This window comes from Silene latifolia, chromosome 9 (genome assembly GCF_048544455.1).
Source record: "Silene latifolia isolate original U9 population chromosome 9, ASM4854445v1, whole genome shotgun sequence".
In the NCBI taxonomy this organism is placed as follows: domain Eukaryota; kingdom Viridiplantae; phylum Streptophyta; class Magnoliopsida; order Caryophyllales; family Caryophyllaceae; genus Silene; species Silene latifolia.
Window position 1 is genome coordinate 170,682,607 of NC_133534.1, and position 24,793 is coordinate 170,707,399.

The following is a 24,793-nucleotide window of genomic DNA, read 5'->3' on the forward strand; positions in this document are numbered from 1 at the left end:
CACTTTTTGTTGTTAGAATTACACTTTTTTCTGTTAGAATTACACTTTTTTCTGTTAAAATTACACTTTTCTCCGCTAAAGTACACTTTTTTCTGTTAAAATTATACTTTTTTCTGCTACAATAACACTTTTTTCGGCTAGAATTACACTTTTTCTGCTAGAATTACACTTACTACTATTGGACTAATGTTACACTCTCCATGGACTTGGTCATATTCTCATTGGACTAATGTTACACTCTCAATGGACTAAAATTACATTATCAGTGGACTGAAATTATATTTTTTCTGGACTAAAGTTACACTTCTCTGGACTAAAATTACATTCTCCTTGACTAAAAATAACAATCTCATTGGACTGAAATTACACTTACTTGGACTAAAATAACACTTTTTGTCATTAAAATAACACTCGTAAAATGCTAAATTACAATAACTTGTGATAAAATTACAAAAATTCAAAATATTATTCGTTAAAATCACTCGGAAAAGATTGAAGTTAAACTTGTAAAACGCTAAATTCTCGAAAATATTCCTTAAAATTACACTTTTTCCTGTTAGAATTACACTCGTAAAATCCTAAAATGTCGAAAACTTGTCTCGAAAAAAAAAAAACAAAGAAGACCGAAACAGGAAAAATGTTAACAAAATTTTCATAAACTTTGAAGTATAAGACAAAATATGGTGTTAATTGTGTATGATAATGAATTAGTGAAAGTATTACTAAAACTAGAGAGAGAAGTAAATTAATTAGTGTTAAGTGTGTTTCTGCTTTCAATCTCAACCTTCCACCATTCATGATCCAAGGGTTGTGGGAGGGACTTATGGACTCAAAAAAAAGGACTTAGAAGAACTTTGCTCTATATATATATATATATATATATATATATATATATATATATATATATATATATATATATATATATATATATATATATATATATATATAGAATTGGGATCCTATGAGAACCATCAAGATAATGAGAACCGTGAGAACTCCATCTTACGGAATTTTTTTTAAAAAAATAATGACATATTTGGATTCGGCATTGAATTTTATGGCTAGAAAACATATTTCTTGGTCCAAACATTATAAATTATTGACGCAAATCGAGGCGAAATACATTTTATTAATTTTCATACACCGACTACCCATTTTCTCGTATCTAACAATTTTCATGCACCTAGAACTCGTTTTCGTGCATGTAGAGCCCGTTATTTTCATGCACCTAGTAATCAATTTCATGCATGTAAAAATTTTCATGCACCCAGTATTCGTTTTGGTGCATCTATAATCATTTTAGTATACCTAATTGTATTTTTGTACATTATGTTTATATTTTGTTAATAAAATCAATAAATTTTGTTTAGTTATACCAAATAATGTGTTTGAACAAACTAACTTAAGGCTAAATGATTCACCTAAACTTTCAAATCGAGATTTGGTAGAGATTTAATGATGGTTCTCACAGTTCTCATTATCTTAGTGGTTCTCACCGGATCCTGACCCTATATATATATATATATATATATATATATATATATATGTATATGTATATATATATTAATCTTATAAGATCTACTGCCACATGGCATGCTAATATTTCAGTCATGCTTACATGGCATTCTGTAATTATTTGAGTAATTTGAACATAGCACATATCACGGAAAAAAAAAGTTTAACATAACACTTAAATCAATAAAAGAAGCAATATAAAACATATCATTATTTACCAAAATTTATCATTATCAATTAATGCCTAAATTCACCAATATTTTAAGTTCAGATAATCAATTAAAAAAAATAGATTATAAACTAATTTACTATAGGTCTATAGCTATAAGATATTCTTTCAAGCAAAATTACGAAATATATTTATATAAGCAAAATTACGTAATATATGATTCTAAAATTAATTTATAACCGAAATTACGGAATATATTTTAAATTCCTATATTGATGGTACTCTTCCCAAAAACAAACGTAGTCTTAACCATGTTAAATCTACAAACTAGAGTAATGGTAAGAAAAAAATACTCTATCAGCTATTGTGGTTGTCAGTAATTATTAAGTTAAGATGGTCTTATAACGTGAGACGGTTCTATAATGTGGAAGATAACTTATTTGTTAGCATTTAATGAATAATTATTTTTTTTTATAAAAATAGACCGTCTCATGGTGTGAGACCCTCTTATTTTATAATTTTTAACTCATTAAATAAAAAGACAATTTTTTTTATTAATTTAATAATAAAACTGAACGTTTTTTTTATTAACAAAAATGTACAGTTTCATAGTCGAGGTTGTCTTAATCTATAATTTATTATTATTATTATTATTATTATTATTATTATTATTATTATTATTATTATTATTATTATTATTATTATTATTATTATTATTATTATTATTATTATTATTATTATTATTATTATTATTATTATTTGATAACTTTTTAATGTGTATACGAGGGTAGAAGGGCGGGCTTCGTTTGAGATTATTTTCCCCGATAATTTTTTACACCATGCATTTAAGTGGAGTTATATATCCTTTATGCTGTTTATATATCTCAAACGGGTTGGACGGGTCAGTTATATGGGTACGATGAGTTCAAATACAGGTCGAGTAATACGGGTTACGGGTCAGGTTATTAGGGGCAAACACTACAAGAAATACGCGTTATATAGATCGGAATAATATTTTTTAAAAATTAAAGTATATTTAATATTAATATCTTAATCATATTAAATGTTTTATTTTTTAATTATTTTTAGAAATATATTATATAATTATATAATAAATAATATTTTAATAAAAATTATTTTAATTTATCCTTTGACTCAACGGGTCGACGTGTTCGTGTCGGGTTTCACTTAAATTAACTTAACATTTTGGGTTCCAGATCGAACGGGTTACTGCTCGAAATTTTCGAGTTTTAACCCTGGAAAAAATGGATGAGGTCGGGCTGGGTCGAAATTTGACAGCTCTACACCTTAGTCATGTCTTAAACTCATAACTTATCATTTAGTTAAAATAATATGGATACGAATTGTACAAATAACCAACTCCAATTTGTTGTGTTTTACATTTATATAATATCGACTTTCATATGACTAAGTTTATTAACAATATATGGAGTATTAGCTTAAAGGTAACCACAGACTATAAAACAGCCCGTGAATTTCACGGGTTTAAAAATAGTAAGTTTAAATCTTATATGAAATTTTTATACAAAAAATTCTGTATTGAATTATCAAATGGAAGCTTAATTTGTAAATTTTTTGTTTTACAAAATTTGTAATAATTTAATTCTATACTCGTAATTTATGTACTAATTATATTAAAAATATAAAATCAGACTTTTCAAATGAATTTAAATCTCATGTGAAATTTTTGTACAAAAGTATATTTATTGAATTATCAACTGAAAGCTTAATAATCACGGAGTAATGTGTATCTAAAGTGGTTATGCTACTCCTCACCTTTTAATCACTACGCCAAATAATAGGTGCAACAACGATTAGATAAGGTGATATACCGTTGTAATACAAAACACGGAACCGTTATTACATCGACCGTTGTAATTTTGTGACCACGGTTGTTAAAAAAGCGGAACCGTTATGAAATGTAAATAACGGGTTCAAATAACCGTAATACAATATTAAGAACAGTTCAAAAACCGTTATCTATAATATTGAAACCGTGGTAGTAGTTGGAATGCTCTACGGAAACCTATGACAACGGTTTTAGTGGGAAAAAACCGTTGTAAAATATTAAATATGACAACGGTTTATGCTTATTAAATCGTTTTAAATGTCATGAATTCGACAAAGGTTTTATTTCGTTATATTATATTTTTGGTCGTAGCATTGATACGGCTATCGCAACCTATCAAAAATAAACCAACTGGTCTCTAACTAATATAGCTAAGGAAGTCGGGATCGTATCCAGAGGGAGGCTATTTGCAATCTAATTGTCAATTTAAGTCTATCTGAGTAACCAGCGGGGTTTGTTTGAATTGTTTTACTAAACTAAAAGCAAATAAATAAAAGGATTAGAAAGAGAAATTGAGTCGAGATAAAAATAAGGGAAAGGAGCTAGGACATCAGTTCACCATGGATTATTACGGGTCATAGGTAGGGTCATAGGTCAGTCTCAATTATCGGTATATAGGGCAGTGAAAAGGTCCTCTCGGTCCGCTATTCTCCCTAGAATGCTTCTAGCAGGCTCTCGCAACTTACTAGGCACTCTAATGTGTGTGACAGGTCTAACCCTTTCCAGGCTCTCGATCTTAGGTCGGGGTTTACCAATTCAATCTAATTAATTATGTGCATTAACTAACCAAATTGCAATTAAATGTCACAATTAACAACATAGACCAATTATATCGACCAATCTAATTACCCAATTAAGACCGTCTCAATCCATGGCTCCCCTAAATCCTAGCAAAAGGGGTTTAGCTACTCATAATGAAATTTAAAACAATAATAATTGAATAAGACGATAAAGGGAAAGAATTCATAATGAAATTAATTCGGAAATTAAACAACATAAATTAAACTAATAATAATAAAAGAGATATAAATAAAATTAACAAAGAAGAATTAAGGGAAAAGAGGAATTAAAATTACCGATTGGAAATTGAGTATGAGTGATAGAGAAAGAGAAATAATCTAGATCTAAAAACTTTAGAAGAAAGCAACGTAATTTAGTTTTTCCAAATGAAAACGAGATGCCCTAAACAAAGTTTACAAGAGCTTATATTGTCCAAGCCCACCAAGAAAGTAAAACAAAAGACTTAAGTGATAAAACATGTAAACATGCTGAAGTCTAGCAAAATATAAGCTGAAGTCGATCGACTTCCTTCTTGGTGTAGGACGACTTGGTGATTAGTCGGCCAACTAGCCTGCTGAAGTCGGACGACTTAGCCAACTTTACTTCCCAAAGTTGTGTCCTGTGTCACGCAAATCAAAAACAAAGGAAATCTGGTCGAACGACCATAAAGGGCTGGTCGAACGACATGGATATAGAACTTAGGACGACATAGCTGCTATAAAACGACATGGCTATAGAACTTAGGACGACATAGCTACTATATTGAGGACTACAAAACTCGGACTAGGCTGCCATGGAGAAGGACGAATATGTCTGCAATGTCGGATAAGGGTATAAATGATGATGGTGATTCGAGTGAAGGGCGAGAGAGATGACGAAGTTTCGGCAATGGCGGATGAGCATCTCAGTGGCTGCTATGGTGAAACAAGTTAATTATTGCTGCATTACCGAGGTCGGAAATAAGGCTGCTCGACATGGCTGATGAAGAAAGACGACTTCATGCTAAAGGCAAGAAGACAATGGCAGCAAATAGCGTGTAACCAGCTGAGGTAAGTCGGATGGAAAAGCTTGAGGAAGTAATGTCGATCGACATTCTATTATAGGCTGAATGACCCGGCTCTTGAAAATCGAGTGACATGTTTGAAATGTCTTCCAGTACGGTCACTGTGTCGACTTAAATTCTTGTGGTTGATCAATTAAAAGCATTATCGATGGACTCGCGTAGTATGGCAATAGACAAGAAGTAGAATCCTCGATCCTCGCTATCACAAGTTCGCTTAAATTCTTCCAAGCTTCATCCTTCTCCATTAATTAGCGAGTTTGGCTCATAAATGCACAAATGAGCTTAAATCCTGCAAAGGACACAAAATACACCCAAGTATTTATTGACCACGGTTTTATTTTTAACCGTAATCGAATTTATAAATATTTTTAAAATAAATTGTTTTAGCAGTTCCAAAGAATAAAATGCTAATTTTTGCGATGAGAGTTCCGCTTTGAAATGCTACTGCAAAATAGCATTTCAGCGGTAGAGCATTGCAAAATTCAATCCTGCATCATCAGAATATTACACAGATTGATCTATTCAACCCAGCATCAAAATATTATAAACAGGGTGACCAAAACTAAATACACATGGCTCTAAATACACACATACATAATTAGCGGACTATTGACCATCTGTTAATGAAAGAAAATAAGTGGCCCACTTATTTCTCATGTCGGCGATGTCTTCCTTCGAATAGGTTGGGTCTTTGTTGTTGATTGAAAGTGAGAACTACAAATCAAAATATACTTAATCAAAATAGACAGAATAAGTGAAATATTACACAGAATTAAACCCAAGTTATATTTGAAATAGTTATTAAAACACACTAACCGGTGACTCTATGCTGGTATATTTTCGGGTGATAATCTCCCACATGGACCGACAATAGTAAAAGGCGCATTGTCTGTCGTCTGGTTGTATAGGAGACTATTATATAAATCACATACAAATAAGCTAAATTAGATCAACCTCTCGCATAAACATAAATTAAATGATATGAGTAATTACTAAGAATACACTTACTATTATCCGCACAATAGTTGGACTTGATGCTCCAATTGCTCGAAACACACTAATTCATAAATATATACAGGAAATTATAATTAGCATTTGGCTCAGTAATATTGATGGGACATTAAAAGGAGCCTAGTCTTCAAAGGTCATACAATAACAAATGACATTATAATGTAAGGTTGTAAACTTACTTAGTTATCATCTTTACAAATTTCTTAGTGGGACTATGTCCGCAAGAGTCAATCCAATACACTATGCGTTTTCTCACATTGATTGTCGTTAGCAGCCAATGCTTGCTATGAAATATTGAAAATTGAACTGTCAGTTCATATAAGCGTATTAATAAATGAATAGTGATTCTTTATAATAAAGTACTATACATACCGATTCTCATTGTATGGGGCAAACCATAGGCTTTTGGGCATCCTCAACCGTTGAGCAATTTTATCGATGTGATCTCTGTATGTGTATCCAAGCACCTTTAGGGATAACACTTCAGGTGACAAGAATCCGTAGTCATGAGAAACGTAGTTCCCTTCAGCGATGTGTGTACACAGATACCTATTACGTCAAATGGAACGAAAAATGTTATTTTCATTGATGATTTAAATAAACATCACTATTCGTAAAACCAAATGACAAGTTTTATTAATGAACTTACTTCATCCAAATTAAAATGTGCATAGCATCTAACTCTTCGAGGTCGAGAAACTGACACAGTGATTCCCCATCCATCATAACAACTGTACCTTCGCCCAAAACATCCTCTTCGATCTCAATAATGAGTACAGACTCGGTAGCTGCCTTCCTTTCAGCCAGCTGGTGCAAAGCTACGAGCGTTGGAGAATTCAATTTTTGCTTATAATCATCGCTATGATATTTAGCTTTAAGAGGAACAGCAGAGTTGTGTGCAGCAAAATTAGATGGCTTATAATGTACGTCGTCTGATTTAACCTCGGTCTACAATTTAGAAAAAAAAACTCACAATCTATTTTTTAAATTATTACTACCTCTTGAATTTTGGGTGGAGAGGCAGTCGAATCAGTGACTTTGGGTGTTGACGTAGTAGTCCTAATTTCAGCCATAATGGCTTTGTGTAACTCCTGCAAATGTAAAAATTAAATTACTTACTATATGTTAGATAAGGTTACCCTAATAAATTTAAAGGCGTTAATCATATAAAATGCGTTAGCTTTAGCATAACTACCCCGGAGATGTAAACACTAATGAATGCTTCAGGCCATTGCACAATAGAACCCACGACATCTTGCAAACGCCAATTATCACTAAGTGGTACTATTAGAGTACAATACTAAAGATAAAATGGAATTTATCTTTGTTAGCTAGTCTTGCTTGTCCTCAAAAATTTGATAGGCTATCTCACACCTATGCAAAGATAATTACCCTATACACAAATTAATGTAGTAGTAGGGGTCGAACACAAGGAGACGGGAATTGCGTTATGAAATGCTATGGAAAGATTTATATCAAGGTCGATTACGTTTGGTTTGGTTTGTTGGTTGGTTTGATGATTAGTAAATATAAAGGTGTAAACTATATGATAAAAGGAGTCTAGGGGAGTCGGGTCACACATGCAAAGGTAAATATATGTTCATGTTAAACTCGGTAAAAATAACATTGTCACTTGTTTAGGCTTAAAGACACCCATCTTATGATATTAGTGTCAACCATAGACCGGGTCCTAAAGAAACTCTCGTTTATGACTAGGTCATCCTACTACACATGCTTAGTCTAATCCGATTCCCTGCCTCTCGACTTATAGAACGAATTAACAAACTTAATCTACGATTACGACCAATAACCAAATATTAAACGTTGTGGCGCAAACATGTGATAGAAACAATTAGACAATATTGTAGCAACCTAATTTATCATTTTACATATTTTATTTTGCATGGCTTCCCTAGCCCCTAGACTAAGGGAATTTAGCTACTCATATTGAATTGTAAACTATAAACTATGTTGAATGAAATGCTAAACATGATTATAGAAATGATATAAACTAAATGATAAAACATAAAATATAAGATTAAACTATGTGATATATTAAAAGTACTAATGATGAAACTATGTGATAAATAAGTGGAAATATAAACTAGATAAACAAGAATTAGAATTACCGAAATAAGGAATAAGAACTTGAATTGCAAAGAAGAATAAAGGAGAACCAAATGCTTGAATAACTTAGAACCAAATGTTTCACATCAACTAAAAGCTTTAACAATATTGAAACTAAAGATGAAAACTAAGAGAGAATTTTGCTTAAGGCTAGAGAGTGAAATAGTGTATGAAATGCGTAAGGAAGGATATCCCTAATGAAGGATTAAGGCCCCTATTTATAAGAAAATAGGGGCATAACGTAAGAATTCAAGAGAGGGTCAACCCCGATCGAGGTTGCCAGCCCCGATCGGGGGCGTGGTTATCCGGCTAATTCCCCTTAATTCCTTGCTTAAATGCCAAGGGAATCCTAAGTAGGCGATAAATACCTCTTAATGTCTATGGTTAATGCTTCATAAATCTTCCTAAGAGCATCCAAAGGAGCATCCTAAGCTTGGAATTCTCTTCATAAATTTGGACTTCTTTTGGGCTCTTTTATAAGATCATTTTGTATTATCTCATACATTCTTGCTTGGGCTTGGAAACACACCTTCCATCGTCATACTTGGTCCATCTTGTTTCCACTTAGCTTAGTGAACTTGGTGCTTGCTAATCTGATAGGAAAAAGCCTCTAAATGCTTAGATTCCTACAAAATATAACAAATACAAACAATACACCTAGAACACAAGATTAGCTCACAAATATACTAATTAAAGTATGATATAAAATAAAAACCAAGCTAAAATGAGGGGTAAAAGTAAATATAAAATGAACACATCAAACTCCCCTAAGCTAAACCCTTGCTTGTCCCCAAGCAAGAAACCATATCCCATCAATTGCAATATCCTAAAACAAGCTAAGCATAATGATTCAAAACTCGAAACAACATGGGCATAAGGAATAATGTAAAAACATGGATGAGATTTACACGACGGCGTAGCATGGAAGACTTTGAATGAACCTTTAAGCTCTTGAATGATCTTTTGACTAATGAACTCTCGCGATGCACTCAAACTCATTTATATGTGAAAGGACATTTCGTGTGAAATAACTCACCTATTCTCGACTCATGGGAATGTGCCTGTAATCTAATATGGTAAACATTTCAAAATTACAAGCCAAAAGCAATCATATGCAAGCATGAAAAAGAAGCCAAAACGGTAAGAAGAAGGCAATATGTAATGGGTAAGAAAGGGGAAAAAATGAATTATGGATTGTGGAGCTAATGTCAAGCTAGCAACAACCAAATGTAAGGATGCTCAATCCCAATTCTAATCCCAAATTATAATACAAATCATAAGTAAACTCTCCAAAATATGTGAATAATGCATGAGAGTTTCTCATCAACCTCTTCTTCTCTTTTCTTTTCAAATCATACTTTTTTTTTTCTTTCATGCTTTTCCATTTCTTTTTTCATTTTTTCCTTTCTTATTTTTTTTTTTCATTTCAATTCTTCATTTTTCCTTCATTGTTTTCTTTTTCTTTCTCATTTCTTTTTTGAGCATTAAGACCAAGCTCACATGATATTCCAAACTTTGAACCAAATCCCAAATGAGCACCCAAACAAAACTAAACAAAGCTACTAGCTCAACAAGGTAGGCAAATTATAATGTAGCTAGGGATAAATGTTTGTGAATGGGTCAAAAAGGCAAATTTAATCATGTGAATGGCTCCAAAATGCTATAACACATGAATGCATGCTTATAAAGAGATGAAATGAAGACCATACTTGTGCGTTTTGATGAAACACACATCATAAGGAGACACCTAAACTCACCTAAGAGAGACCGGATATGGATGCGTCGGTCTAAGGAGGTTCTACCTTACCAATTTTGTAGCTCGCCAATAGTCAAGATCAAGCCTATTCGGTTCATTTTCCATCTCCCACCTACTATGTCAAGACATCCCCATATAGCAATTATCCCATCATAAAAGAGTAAATCATTAGCTATAAGCTATCATTAGGATAAGCAAGAGGTCAAGTAGGCCAAAAGCAAGCAAAAACACACAAATTTCTCTCAAAATTTTCAAATTTTCTATATGCAAACTACACTACATGCAAATGCAATCTCCCCCCAAGCTAAACACAACATTGTCCTCAATGTGCCAACAATTAGATTACCCAACTAAACCATAAAAATGGCTCAAAGCACATAAACAAGAAGGACAAGAGGTCATATTTAATGGGTTGCGAAAAATAAACTAAAATGCAAAGCAAATAAAACTTACTAGACTAGCTATCCTCCCCCCAAGCTAGTATGTATACGGGGGACTCTTCCTTCATCATTCATCTAAGAAAAGGGCCAAAAGTTGAACCCCCTCCTTCCTTTCTTCTTCTTACCACTTTCACTTCCGGATGCTTTACCTTGTTGACCACCTCCACTAGAATCATCCTCTTGGAGAGGAGTGACATACTCACTAATGTTTTGGCCACTACCAAGACCATCACCATAGCTACTATAACCACCATACCCACCATAGCCACCATACCCTCCATATCCTCCATGTAATGCCTCAACTTCATACCCACCATAGCCATGAACCACAAAAATCCGGACCTGGAGCATATGTAGTAAAACTACCTGCATCATTGTTAGGAGGGGGAGGGGGAGGAGGAAATCCACCCGGGGGATAATTATAAAATGAAGGGTGTGGCCCCTCGGGTTGGATTACTCCTTGCCTAGCAAAATGATCATATATGGGATGCAATGCAAGCCTTTGGTCATCACGAATTGTATTAACACTTAAGCTTAAGTCTCGCATCATATCCATCATTTCTAGACTAGAGGGTGAATGAATACTAGAGGTGGAATGACGTGCTTGAGAGGGTTGACCTACCTCACGCCGCTCAACGGTGGTACGTGTCTCACCCCGTAGAGACAAGTGGTAAATAGGTCAGTTCTAGTAAAAGGGGCACTCCCATGATAGAGCTTGGTGTGGACTAAGGCCTTGATTTCTTTCTTCTCTTCCGGTAGACTAATAGAGTCTTGTCTACCGATTTTCCAAACCATGTTAGGGTGAGAATCCCTAAACCAATTGCATGATAGGAAGTATTCATAATCTAGTCCAACCTCTTTTTCCCTAGAGATAAGCAATGGTCTCAAGTCGGCGTTTTCTTGGTTGAAGCGACACAAGTGGTGAGCAATATTTGTAACCAAACCTCCTAAGACAATAAAACTATTCTTTGGGTTACATTGTTTGGTCAAGTGGACCGCAAAGTGGTAGGGAATATTTATCCCCCAATTTTCTTCACAATTAACATTAAGGAAGGCACCCAAAATCTCAACCTCAACTTTCCTCACCGAGTGAGGCTCATTTCTCCCAAAAAAGGTCCACCCCATAAACCTTTGCCAAACACGAATGTCGGGGTAGTGTATGTATTGGTGGGGTACATGGTCCCAACTTTGAAAAGGGAAGTGAGAAATGACATTCCATGTCAAAACCGGGTTATAAGATTCGGGTGATTCGGTAGGTAAGTCTCGATGGGGCAATTGGAAGATATTAGCAAAGTCCACTAGGTCCATTCTATGGTCATCATTAAACAATCGGAAAGTCACAAAAAGCACAAAACCGGGTTTCTTCGACCTATGAAAATCAAAAGAGCTCAAGAACTCAAGGGTGAGTTCGGGAAAGGTCTTATAATCCATTGTATAACAATGTTTCATACCAAGGTTCTTAAATAATGTCTTTAACATTTTTTTCTATTCCAATATTGTTCAAAGAAGCTTGGTTAATGAACTTAGTCGGTTTCATACCTTTGCTTCTTAGGATGACCCAATTGTCATATTGCTTTTGACAATTAAAAATTACTCCGGGAAAATCCGGATCTTGCCATTCCGGGACCTCTTCCATTTGCACATCCTCCGCAGCCCGGGAGGATTCCGCATCATTTCTTCTCCTCTTAGAAGTACCTTCGGTAAGAGGTCTTCTTGGTGCCATTTTTCTGAAATCTAAGACAAAAATTCATCTTAAGGCAAACCAAAATCCATCCAAATAGACATAATAGAACAAATTAGTTACCTAATTCATCCTATAAACATGAATAGAGCAATATACAATCAATTTCTTGTACAAATAAGCACAAAATCAATTTCCCCCAATTTGAGTTAGGGTTTGATAAACATGATGAAATTGATTAGAATGGATGAAATTAAAGAGAAAAGGGAAGAAAACTTACTTGATGATGTTAAAGGATGAATGAATCTTCCAAAATGATGAAGGAATTGATGTTCCCTTGTGATTTTAGTGAAAAAAGTGAAGAAAAACAATGGAGAAAAGAGGAATAGTAGTACCGTCGGGCAATGAAGGTAGTTGATAGAATGATTTTTTTGTTTACCCGTATAAACAAAATAGACGCCACAAAAAATGAGAACCACGTCCCCGATCGGGGCTGGCAACCCCGATCGGGGTTGACCAGTCCATGCCCCTTTTGGCCTTTGCTTCCGTATTTTAGTAATTCCGTCCTGTTTTTCGAAAACTACGTCCCCGAACGAGGTTTTTGCATGGGGAAGCGTGCTATTTCTCCTTTTCTTCATTTTCACCTAAAAATCATAAAAACAAACATCGTCAAGTCTAGTATTTTATTCCTAATTCTACGAAAAACAGTAAATTGCGGGAAAATTAAAAACAAAAATAAATAAAAGCAATTAAAAAGCTTGGGTTGCCTCCCAAGAAGCGCTGGTTTAACGTCCGACACAACGTAAGAAGCTATTTGATCAAGTTTCATCATTGAGCTTGCCACCAACCGAGCTCCATTTCATAGCTACCTTTGCATTCTGCAACCATTTGAAATTTTTCAAATAAAATTTCCCTTTCCTTTTGGCACTCTTAGCAATAGTGCCCTTAGCATCGTCACCTACAAAATAATTAACACCAATATCTTCCTCCAACGGATCCATCAGTAAGGATCCAAGTGTAGTAGAGGCATTAGAAGAGTCCACAATGCTAAGTAAATAACAAGAGTCTTGTAACATTGAGCTTCTAATGGTGTTGTTCTTCCTAAAGGTAACCCGGTCATCATCCACTTCTAATGTCAACCTCCCATTTTTCACATCAATTAACGCACCCGCGGTGTGTAGAAATGGCTTACCCAATATAATTGGGGTTTGTGAGTCCTCGGCCATATCAAGTATAAGGAAGTCAACGGGTATGAAAAACTTGCCAACTTTGATGAGCACATCTTCTAAGACACCTAAAGTCGTTTTAAAGAACAGTCCGCCATTTGGAAAGTAATACCAGTGCATTTTAAAGCACCCATGTTAAGTTTTTCACAAATGGAATAGGGCATGACACTTGCACTAGCACCTAGGTCGCAAAGGGCCTTATCAATGGTATATGTGCCTATAGTGCAAGGAATAGAATAGCTACCGGGGTCCTTAAGTTTCGGGGGAGACTTGTTTTGTAAGAGTGCACTACACTCTTCGGTAAAAGCAATGGTCTCAACCTCATTGAAGGATCGCTTCTTTGAGAGGATTTCCTTCATAAACTTGGAGTAGGAAGGGACTTGGGTAAGAAATTCAATAAATGGGACGGTGACTTGTAAATTTTTAACAACTTCCAAAAACTTACCGAACTTACCTTCCTCCTTGTGCTTTGCTAGACGATGGGGAAACGGTACTTGAACAACTTCCTTTGGAGGAGCTTCCTCCATTTCTTTCTCTTTCTCTTGCTCATTGGGAGCATCCACCTTCTTAGAAACGACGTCACCCTCCTTAGCATTAGAAGAGACTTCCTCAATAATCACCTCGTCACTTTCTTTGGGCATAGGAGGCTCAACATCCTTGGCATCAAGCTTGCTCTTTCTCTTAAGCATCAACAATCGATGAGGAAATGGCACACAATCCCTAACAAAGGGCTTTTCACTAGCCTTCTTTTTGTCATTTCCCCCAAGCTTGGGCTTTTTAACAACCGCTTCGTCATCCAAAGTCATGGATGGCCCATCATATATTGTACCACTTCTCAAAGAAATAGAATTAACGGTCTCATGTGGTTGCGTACCTTGGGGCGGTAGTTGGCCGGTTTTCCTTTGAGAGCTAGAAGCGGCTAGTTGAGCCACTTGTTGCTCCAACATCTTGATTGCGGCATTGTGAGATTGATCACTCTTTTGAAGTTGAGCCAACATTTCCGATTGGGTCTTAGCCATTTGCATTACCAATGCCTCAAGTTTACCCCCTCCTTGGTTGTTTTGTTGGGCATTTGGACCTTGATGTTGTTGGTAGTTTTGTTGAGGTGTTCTTTGTTGGTTTTGATAACCCGGTGGGGGATTATACTTTTGTTGTTGAGGGACATAGGCATTTTGTTGTGGTGGGGGTTGAGGGTTAAGCACATTGTTGCTTGTATAAGACAAGTTCGGATGGAATTTTGAATTCGGGTCATAATTGTTGGAAAATGTACCCGGTGGATATGAACTTTGTCTTAGAGCTTGAAAAGCATTTACCTCCTCAATAGTAGCTTGGCAATGAGCGGTTTAATGACCCGCACCTCCCCAACCGTCATAAACAATGATTTGACTAATAGCGGAAACGACATTGAGTTGTTGAAGAGAATCTTTAGCATCCCGGTCCGTCAATTGTTGTTGGAGTAAGGCAATTTGAGCTAGCAAGATGGAATTATTGGAAGATTCTTCTTTACCTTTGATGGGCACACTTCGGGAATTGACATATTGGACATCATGAATTGCCATAGATTCAATTGTGGCAGAGCAATATCGGTGTCAATTTGATCAAACCGCCCATTGTTGGCGTAATCTAGAATCCTTCGGGACTCGGCACAACATCCATTATATAATGTTATAGCAAGAAACCAAGCATCCAACCCATGATGGGGGCATTGCCTTTGCAACTCTTTATACCTCTCCCAAGCCTCATATAAGCTCTCAAGAGCTTGTTGACGGAATCCGGTGATTTGGCTCCTCAAAGTTTGAGTTTTCTCCAGTGGAAAAAACTTTTGATAGAATGCAAGAGCCAATGCCTCCCAATTTGTGATTCCCATAGCGGTGCGGTCAAGGCTATTGATCCAAAGCTTGGCCTTGTCCTTTAAAGAGAAAGGGAAAAGTATTTCCCTTATTTGGGCTTGAGTGATGCCCATTTGTCGGATCATGGAGCAATAATGGTAAAAGTTTTGCACATGCAAATTGGGATCCTCCAAAGGACTTCCCCCAAATTGCTTCCTCTCCACAAGGCTAATGAAAGCCGGCTTGATCTCGAATTCCGGCGCGGTAATTTGAGTAGTTGTAATACCGGCCGGAAGCTTTGTGACACCCACATATACTAAGGAGCCTTAACAAGACCTTCCCTAGCATATAAGGGCGTCACCATCTCGGTTGCCCGAGGACAGTAATAATCAAATGTCGATAAAAGAACATTTAGGTTACATTACAAGTGATTAACAAAACTACTGATATATAAAAGATACAACTCAAGACCACTAGGTAAACTACTTCTGTCGTACTCGTGAAGGACTCATCCCGCCAAGCACCAAGCTAACATCCCAATCACAACCTGTTAAGACTGATTGCTCACCATAAGGGATCACGGCAGACACAATAGAAACAAACAACAAGACAACCACACAAGGTCAGTAACTGAAGAAACACACCAACCACCACAGATACAACACAGGAACAACAGAACATACACACATCACATCTCCTCCAACCAAACTCGGTCACCGACTGTCCACTGGACCAGCCCTGCCAGTGGGGGACCGCAGCCGTACCCACCAAATCCTCGCTCATCATACTGAGCGATAACCCTGTCCCATTAATGTGCACATCCCCTCCCGTGGCGGGTTCCACGGAGGGCGAAACTAGGGCGTGAAGCCACTCCCGCAAGTGACTCCACTCAGCCGAGGACGCACCTCGAGAACCAGAGACAACAACCACAATCAACTTTACCACAACAACGATAACCAGCACAACACAACACCAATCAATTACCACAACCAATCAGCCATATCGACACAACAACAATCAGACCACATCAAAAGACACTCTAAATAACTAACAGTACTGAGTAGGCGAACCTACCTTTAGCGCATCGCAGTGATTCCACGTCTGACCACATGATATCAAGCAACCAATCAACACACCTACACATACCATACAATCATCTATCACAACCACTACAACCCTAACTGAAACAACAATGACAAAGACGATGACGATGACATACCTACGCATAGCTATCCGGCGTCAAGACCGCTACCCGACTCAAGCAACCCATCCCCATGGCACAAACATCCTCAAGGGCTCCAATGGAAGGAACTATGGTGAAGGGAAGGAGAAGAGACGACATTTAGGTTTAGAGAAGAGAGGCGGAAATGATTTGCGGTTTCACGAAACACGATTTATAAATCCTCGCTGTAAACACGCTACTCGATCGAGTAACCAACTTACTCGATCGAGTGACCCCTACTCGATCGAGCTTCCAAACTACTCGATCGAGTAGCCTTGACTAGATCGAGTACCACACACCCTAAGCTTACACGTCACAAGTCAAAGCTCATAAGGTTCCCAAAAGTTAAGACATGTCACTAAGGTTGGTCAACGTCGATCAACGGGTCCCTAAAAGGATGGGTATTACAGTCTTCCCCCCCCTTAAAAAGAACTTTGTCCCCGAAGTTCGAGTCATCCCCCCCGAACCATACGGCAAAGAAACCAAGGTCATCACCACCGTTTACCCGACACAGGTCAACATAGCTGTTTAGAAATACCATCCTACTACATATGTCCATCAAACATCATCATCATCATCCATCTTAGCACACAATACACAACACGACTCTCAGCTAATCACAAACTCTCCTTTGAACCACTGAACGCATACCAAACACATGAACGATTATTTCTACTACCACCTGCCCTTACTACATAGCATTACTCCGTCATCACTTGTCAACGATTATCAATTTCGAAACATACAAAACAACAGTCCTACCATCGATTCATCACCACATGCTACTGATTCATACAACACATATGTTTCATTATACTCTATTACTTTAACCGTACTCCACAATACCGCCCAAGGCAATCCCACTGTTGTTAATAACATTAAACTCTCAAGCCAACATAATGAATAATTACTGAAAATAAAGTATACAACATGCTATTTTATTCAACAATTTTAAATTCTTACTCAATTGCACCATAACCACTATGAAACTATCCAAACAATCATATAAAGCTACTCAAACAATCGTTCACATACTTTAAAATACCACCAAAAATACTGTAAAATTGTTATAATTACATCATTTTTCTTTTGCGACATTACTCTTCCCCTCTTAAAAGGAACTTCGTCCCCGAAGTTCACCATCAGACAACTTCCCTGTCCCTCAAACCGATACATATTATATCATCTTGACATTACTCGTAAACCACAAAATAACCTTGATCCATATTGACATAACCTACTATTTGACATTACACAACTACAACTCGTATAAACGGAAAACCACTGAAATTAGGTAGTACACCACAAGGTATATTCTTACGAACTAGCAGCAAAGTCACCAATTATTTGTTATACGATCATACTAATTATATTACAACATTATAACCATTGTATTCCACTTGTCCAATTTGACTTGATATAGACTAGAACGTTATACAAATACCACTGAGAATTGTGCAACTTAACCAACATGCATACTCGACTCATGGCAGCAACGACACTTTCTTGACATTACGTACACATGACCCACAAGATATACACACACACACACACACACACACACACACACACACACACACACACACACACACACACACACACACACACACACACACACACACACACACACACACACACACACACACACACACACACACACACACAATTATCAACTTGAACAACACCACCGCACATTATGTTCCTGCAACAAGTTGTTTTATCGTTCCGACCCATATACATAGCATTAAAAACTATACCTATACTATGAGCACACGCAATTATATAATCAACGGTGATGCTAAGCAATGCTACTAAACACTCACAATAAAGATTAACATAATAACATCCAAACATACGATGATTCAAACAAGTCTCAATTCGAAAAGTTCCTGTAACAGTGACACTCGATCGAGTTGGTCAGGCACTCGATCGAGCTGGCCTTACTCGATCGAGCTCATCAGCTACTCGATCGAGTAGGCTGAGATAAGAATACTCCTCCAGGGTCACACCTGCAGCTACTCGATCAAGTGAGGGGCACTCGATCGAGTTGCCACAGGTCGAAAGGTCCCCTAAACATCAAGTTAAAATTAAACAACCATATAAACATGAGTCGGGATGCTCTCTCGACCCTAAAAACCTGCATAACAAGTCTAAAAATACTCAAAGTACGGCCTTATGGCCAGCCATACAAACCAAAGATCCAAAAAGGTACTAACCGAAAACAAATACTATCCACTACAAACCACGAAATAAAAGAAGAAGAAAAAGGAGTATATCACTCCACATCCTGCTCGTCCATGACCTCATCTCCGCCACCACCACCAGATGTGCCCGCTCCTGCTACATCATGACCCGCCACACCACCAGCACCAGCATCTGCACCCATACGCCAAGGGGCCAAGCAACCGTAGGGATATGACTGGGGCTCTCCCCAAGTAGACCTCTCCACACCGAAAGAGTGGAAGACTCCGCTGTCGTCCCCAACACCCCTCCAGCACACAGGCTGCGCTGCCTCAGTCCCAATGCCCTGCACATACGCCATCTCATGGAGGTTCCGGAGTGTGAAGGTCACTGACACGCTCTCCGTGAGCTCGCTCACTCTCATCTCAGGGCTATAGAAAGGAGGATAATCGGGGTACTATTACTGTGGAGGTACTGGCTGCTCCGGCTGGGTCTCAGCCACCTTCTCCCTCACTCGCCGTGGTCCCTTCCCCATCCTAGGCTGGGCTTCCTCAACCCCACATTCTCCCCTTTCCTCGGCTCGGGCATCACCTGCAAGATATCTGGGCCAATGAGGTAGAGCTGCCTCTGGGGAGCCTCCTCCTCCTCCTCCTCGTCAGAATCGGCAGCTACCACCGCCGGCGGTAAGGGCTCAGTCGCAGGTAGGTGCTCAGGAGCTGGTATACGTATCCAGCTCATACCCCACACTCTCCATGCCAAACTGCCATCCCCCAAGGTTCTCAACCACTTCTGGTCGAGGAAGTACTCTCGGTCCAAGGTAGGTACCGTGGTGGTCAAAGGGGTATAGGCCGAGGAGGCCTCAAAGGTAGTCAGTCTCTCTGCCAATCGAGTGGCAATGGCACCACAACTCAGAAATTGGGTGTCGGATGACGCCATCAGGACTAAACTGGCACACACTATGGCAGGGGCACTAAAGGTCACTCTATGCTATCGGGTGGGGGTTAAGGTACGCCATCAACAACATCAACTCGTGTGAGTTTAGCTTACTCACATCCTTCCTCTCATAGAGCAAACATGTCAAAGTACGGAGGAAAATCTTCAAAGTGACATGTTGAACATCGTTAATCAACATGTTACTCAAAGTAGGAGCTGGTTTACCGGTAAGACAAGGCATGAGGCTACTAACCCCACACTCAGACGGAATATCCTTGAGAGCACCCTTGGCGGGTTTAGCCAAGCCAAGGTGTGTTGCAAACATATCCATGGTAAGAAGAAAACTTATGTTCATAAGGCGGAACTCAACAGTTTGTTCCACCGCATCGTACTTAAAGGAGCTCATAAATTCAAGAGTCAAGAAAGCATAAGAATGTTTCCGAAGACGGTACAACCCAGTCATCCCCAAAGTCTCGAAGATATGCTTAACATCGGTCTCAATCCCCAAGTCAGTCAAGAGAGTTGTGTCTATACAACGGGTGGGTCTCATCTTGCGTCTTTGCAAAGCAACAAAATTATCCCTTTGTGTAAAGTCCACAAAGACGACAGACGGGTACTGCTGGGACCGTAGGTCCACTCCCCTCTCCTACCTGAGGCTCGAAAGCCCTCCCCCTCTTGCTCTGACGGGTTCCCACGGTTGGTCTCGGCATTTGTGTTCAACACATGACTTAAATATACAAACCACATATATTTGAAAACATGTAAAACAATCATGTATGATCATGGAATAGAGCTACTAAGTACACACTTTCACCATCAATCCAGAAAATATAAGTAAAAACTCTCAAATGTATCTTCAGACGGTCTCACAGCTGTAAAATTTTTGACAAGTACGACATCAATTAACATCACTGCTACCTCTTTTGGAACTTATACCTTCAAAACAACTTCATACATAACCAAATTTCACAATAATGTAAGACGAATTTCAAGTCGGGGCACTTTTAAGACGGAGTTTTAAGGCAAATTTTTGAGTGAAAATCATCAAAACCAACCCTAAACATGATATGTATAACATATATTACCCAATTTTCTCCCTTTTACATACAAAAGACAACCAAAATTCAATTCACCATCTCAAACCCTAGAAATTTCCAGTCACATAAACCCCCAATTTGACTCGATTTTTGCATAACGAACAACATGATGTGACCATAATTAGCGCATATTTAGTCCCCGAATTAGCCTTGTTCCCATGCTTTTTAGTGCATATTTGGGTCATTTATTGTCTTTAGTTCTTTGTTTTGCATATTCTTTGAGGTTTTGTGTCCTTGGTAGGAAAGGAGTGCAAACCTTGCATTTTCATGGCAAAATGTGACTAAATTGATTGAATTCAATGACCAAGCATCAAGGAGAGACAAGATTAGAAGGCCTTTGTACATATTATAGTAGTTGGGCAATGACACGAAAGGATCCTTGCATCCCCGAGGAAATCCCCAAGGATTTTATGAAGGAAAGGAAGAAAAGAAGAAAGAAATGAAGCTGTCCAGCAATCCGTGCGGATTGACTGGAAGACGCCCGTCCTCCACCTCCACAATCCGGCCGTCTTCTCCCAAAGACGCCCGAGCAGCAAGCCCAGAAGACGCCCGGATTCTCCCGAAGACGCCCGGGCAGAGCCTCACGAATCCGCCCGTCCCGACCCTAAGACGCACGGATTCCAGTCCAGCACAATTTCGTCTTCTTCAAGCTTCAAAGAAAGATGCCCTTCCTTCGAAAAATACCGGCGTTTCCCTGCTCAATTCTAAAAAGTGTAATTACTAGTTTAGCCCTTAATTAACCCTAATGCATCCACCTAATTTCCACTATAAATACCCCATTAGTCTAATTATTAGAAGAGCATGTTCTTCTTATCAATTCTTAGAGTAGTTAATATCAATCAAATCTCTCTTTAGTTTTGTAATCAATAATTAATCAAGTTTTAATACAAGTTTTATTTCCTTAATCTCTCTTTTGTTCATCCTTTATTTTGGGTAATTAAAGATTATTTGGGTTATTATTGGGAGATTGACAACCTCTCAATCAAGCATCAAGTACTTCTTTTATTCTTGCTTTATTATTGGAATCATTAGTAGGTATAATCCTCTTAATCCCTTTTTAATTATTGTTAATTACTTTCATTTATTCATCATGTTTTACTTTGTTGGTATGATTGACAACCTTGCTAGCATGATCAACATGATAATGAGTGAGTAGTCACCTAGCTAGGGTTAATGGGTAATTAGGGGAAACCAACATGGGGAATGATTCATGCTTAAATTAATATGCTTTCATGGTTTATTTGCTTGCTTGTTTTGATCTCAATTCATGCACATGTTATGTTTGATGAAATGCGAGCCTATGAATCCTTGCATTTTTTACCCATCACCTATCTTTTCAATGAGACTTGTAAGACATAAACCAACTCGAGTCTCATTAGACCATGCATGTTGTTGAGTAGGGAAGATTAAGTCGACTTGTAGGTGTTGTACAATCTAATCGATTCGGCTCCGGGACCCAAACTTTCCTAGGATTGTAAGATATAACCCAACTCAATCCATTACAACAATAATTGCTTGCTTATAATTTGAGAACATGTTTGTATGATCAATTCCCATGATTCCCCTATGACTCCATGACACCCTAGTGCTTTTTATCAATTATTTACAACTCTTTTAATTCATCTTGCTTGTTTACTTTCATTGCTATTTAGTTTAGTGACCTTCTACATCAACCCAAATTGTGACACCCCTAAGACACCACTAGTTTCAATAGAAATCTCATCTCAATTCCCGTCCCTTGGGATCGGACCTTTACTTGCCTCTTTACTAATTGTAGAGTTATTTGTGAAGTTATAAATTGTATTTTGGTCTAGGTGCTTCCAACGACAACTGTTCCGAAAAATAGAATATAGTTCCGACACGACCAAAAATGGCGCCGTTGCCGGGGACGGTGTTATCTTGATTTAGATTTTCTTATATTGTTATTAGTTGTGTCTTTCTTTGCCTTGGGGAAGTAAAACTCCTCAAGGTTTGTTCTAATTGTTTTCGAGTTGTTTGATATTTTGCATGTCTAGAAGGTCACAAGGTGATTTGTTACCTTTTGATCGTGAAATTGAAAGACTTATGACAACCAATAGAAGACTTGCTAGGAGAAATTTGAGAGGTATTGGTGAGGTTGTAGATATTCAACCAACTATTGAGTTCATCAACCCTTTTGCAAGAGAAGGTGAGGAGAACCCAACACAAAATACCACACAAAATCAACCCACAATGCCTAAGTTTTCATCACATTCCGTACCCACCGAGGAGAACCTACCCAATGGTACTCCCACACCACAACATCTAACCGGAAATTTTATTGCCAAATCCGCCTTTATCCAATTAGTCGAAAGGAGCCAATTTGGGGGGGGGGGGGATGCCTAGTGAAGACCCTCATTCTCATATGGAAACCTTTTGTGACTATTGTGATGCTATTTCTCAAACCGGTGTAACTCAAGACCAAATTCGATGGGTCTTATTTCCTTTTTCTCTAATTGGCACCGCGAAACAATGGTTGAAGGGCCTTGATAAGGCCACTCTCGGAATTGATTCTTGGAAGAAGTTGGCTCTAGCTTTCTACAAAAAATTCTACCCACCGGAAAAGACTAACATGCTAAGAGCTCAAATTACGAGTTTTAAGCAAAGGGATGAAGAATCTTTGTATGAAGCTTGGGAGCGGTTCAAAGGAATTTGTCGCTCATGTCCTCATCATGGACTTAGCGAGTGGTTCTTGGTACAACAATTTTGGAACGGTCTATATGAAGATTCAAAGAACATTCTCAACATGGGATCAAATGGGATGTTCACCGAAGTTGATGACAATCAAACATGGAACAAAATTAAGGAAATGGCGGTCCATAACTCACAATATAGTAGGCCTCACAAGGCTACTAGAGGAGGAAAGCATGAAGTGGACTCCGTTACTCAATTGGGTGCTTAACTTAGTGCTCACATATGGCTAGACTTGAAGAAGCCTCAAAATCACCAAAGCACCATGTTAATGCCATGACGGCATCTTCATCAATCCCAAGTGGGATATGTGAGAATTGTGGAACTTTAGGACATGACCAAAGTGAATGTAGGGGAACAAATGAACAAATGAATGCTTTCCAAGCATACAAGAGTGGTACCCCTTATTCCAACTATTACAATGAAAACACCAAATTCCATCCAAATCTCTCATACAAAAGCCAAAATGTTCAAAACCCTCAAACAACATACACCCCACCTCCCATGAGAAACCAAAATCAAAGACCCTTTTACAACCAAAACCGAGGTTACCAAAATCGAAATCCATACAATCACCAAAATGACCAAGGTTTTGATGTCCAAAAAGCGGTCCTCCAAATGCAAAAGAATCAACAAGAATTTTTCACTCAAATTCAAAAAGATAGTCAAGCAAAGGAAACCACCATCAACAACATCCTAGCTCACACCACGATGTTGGAAACCCAATTGACTCAACTAGCATCTTCAAGCTCACAAAGACAAAAGGGGCAATTACCACCTCAAAGTAATCCCCCAAGACATGAAACGGTTAGTGCCATTCACTTGAGAAGTGGTACAAGGTATGAAGCACCGAAGAAGCAAGTTGAGGATGAAGTTGTGGAAGCTAGTGATAAGGAAGAAATTGTGTAAAACTCCAAGGATGGAGAACCATCAAAAGAAGAAATTTCAAAGAAAAATGAAGACAAGGTCAAGGAGAAGGAGCCCATTGTGATTAGACTTACTTTTCCAAGTCGTCAAGCCAAACCCAAATTTGATGACCAACTTGGAAAGTTTATGGAAATTGTGAAGAATTTGGAAGTCTCGATTCCTTTCACGGAATTAATCAATCACGTGCCGGCCTATGCAAAATACATGAAAGACATCTTCACAAATAAGAAGTCGATCTGGAAGATTGAGACTATCGC

The 24,793-nt window shown here is 37.9% G+C and overlaps 2 non-coding genes across 2 annotated transcripts; one reads left to right on the top strand and one right to left on the bottom strand.

The window, feature by feature from the left end:
- The first annotated feature begins 15,326 nt into the window (after positions 1–15,326).
- LOC141603261 (small nucleolar RNA R71) lies at positions 15,327–15,433 on the top strand. The gene has a single exon (XR_012525151.1). It is a non-coding gene; the product is annotated as a small nucleolar RNA R71 (small nucleolar RNA).
- An 8,057-nt stretch (positions 15,434–23,490) lies between these two features.
- Positions 23,491–23,597, bottom strand: LOC141602745 (small nucleolar RNA R71). The gene has a single exon (XR_012524657.1). It is a non-coding gene; the product is annotated as a small nucleolar RNA R71 (small nucleolar RNA).
- Positions 23,598–24,793: the final 1,196 nt, after the last annotated feature.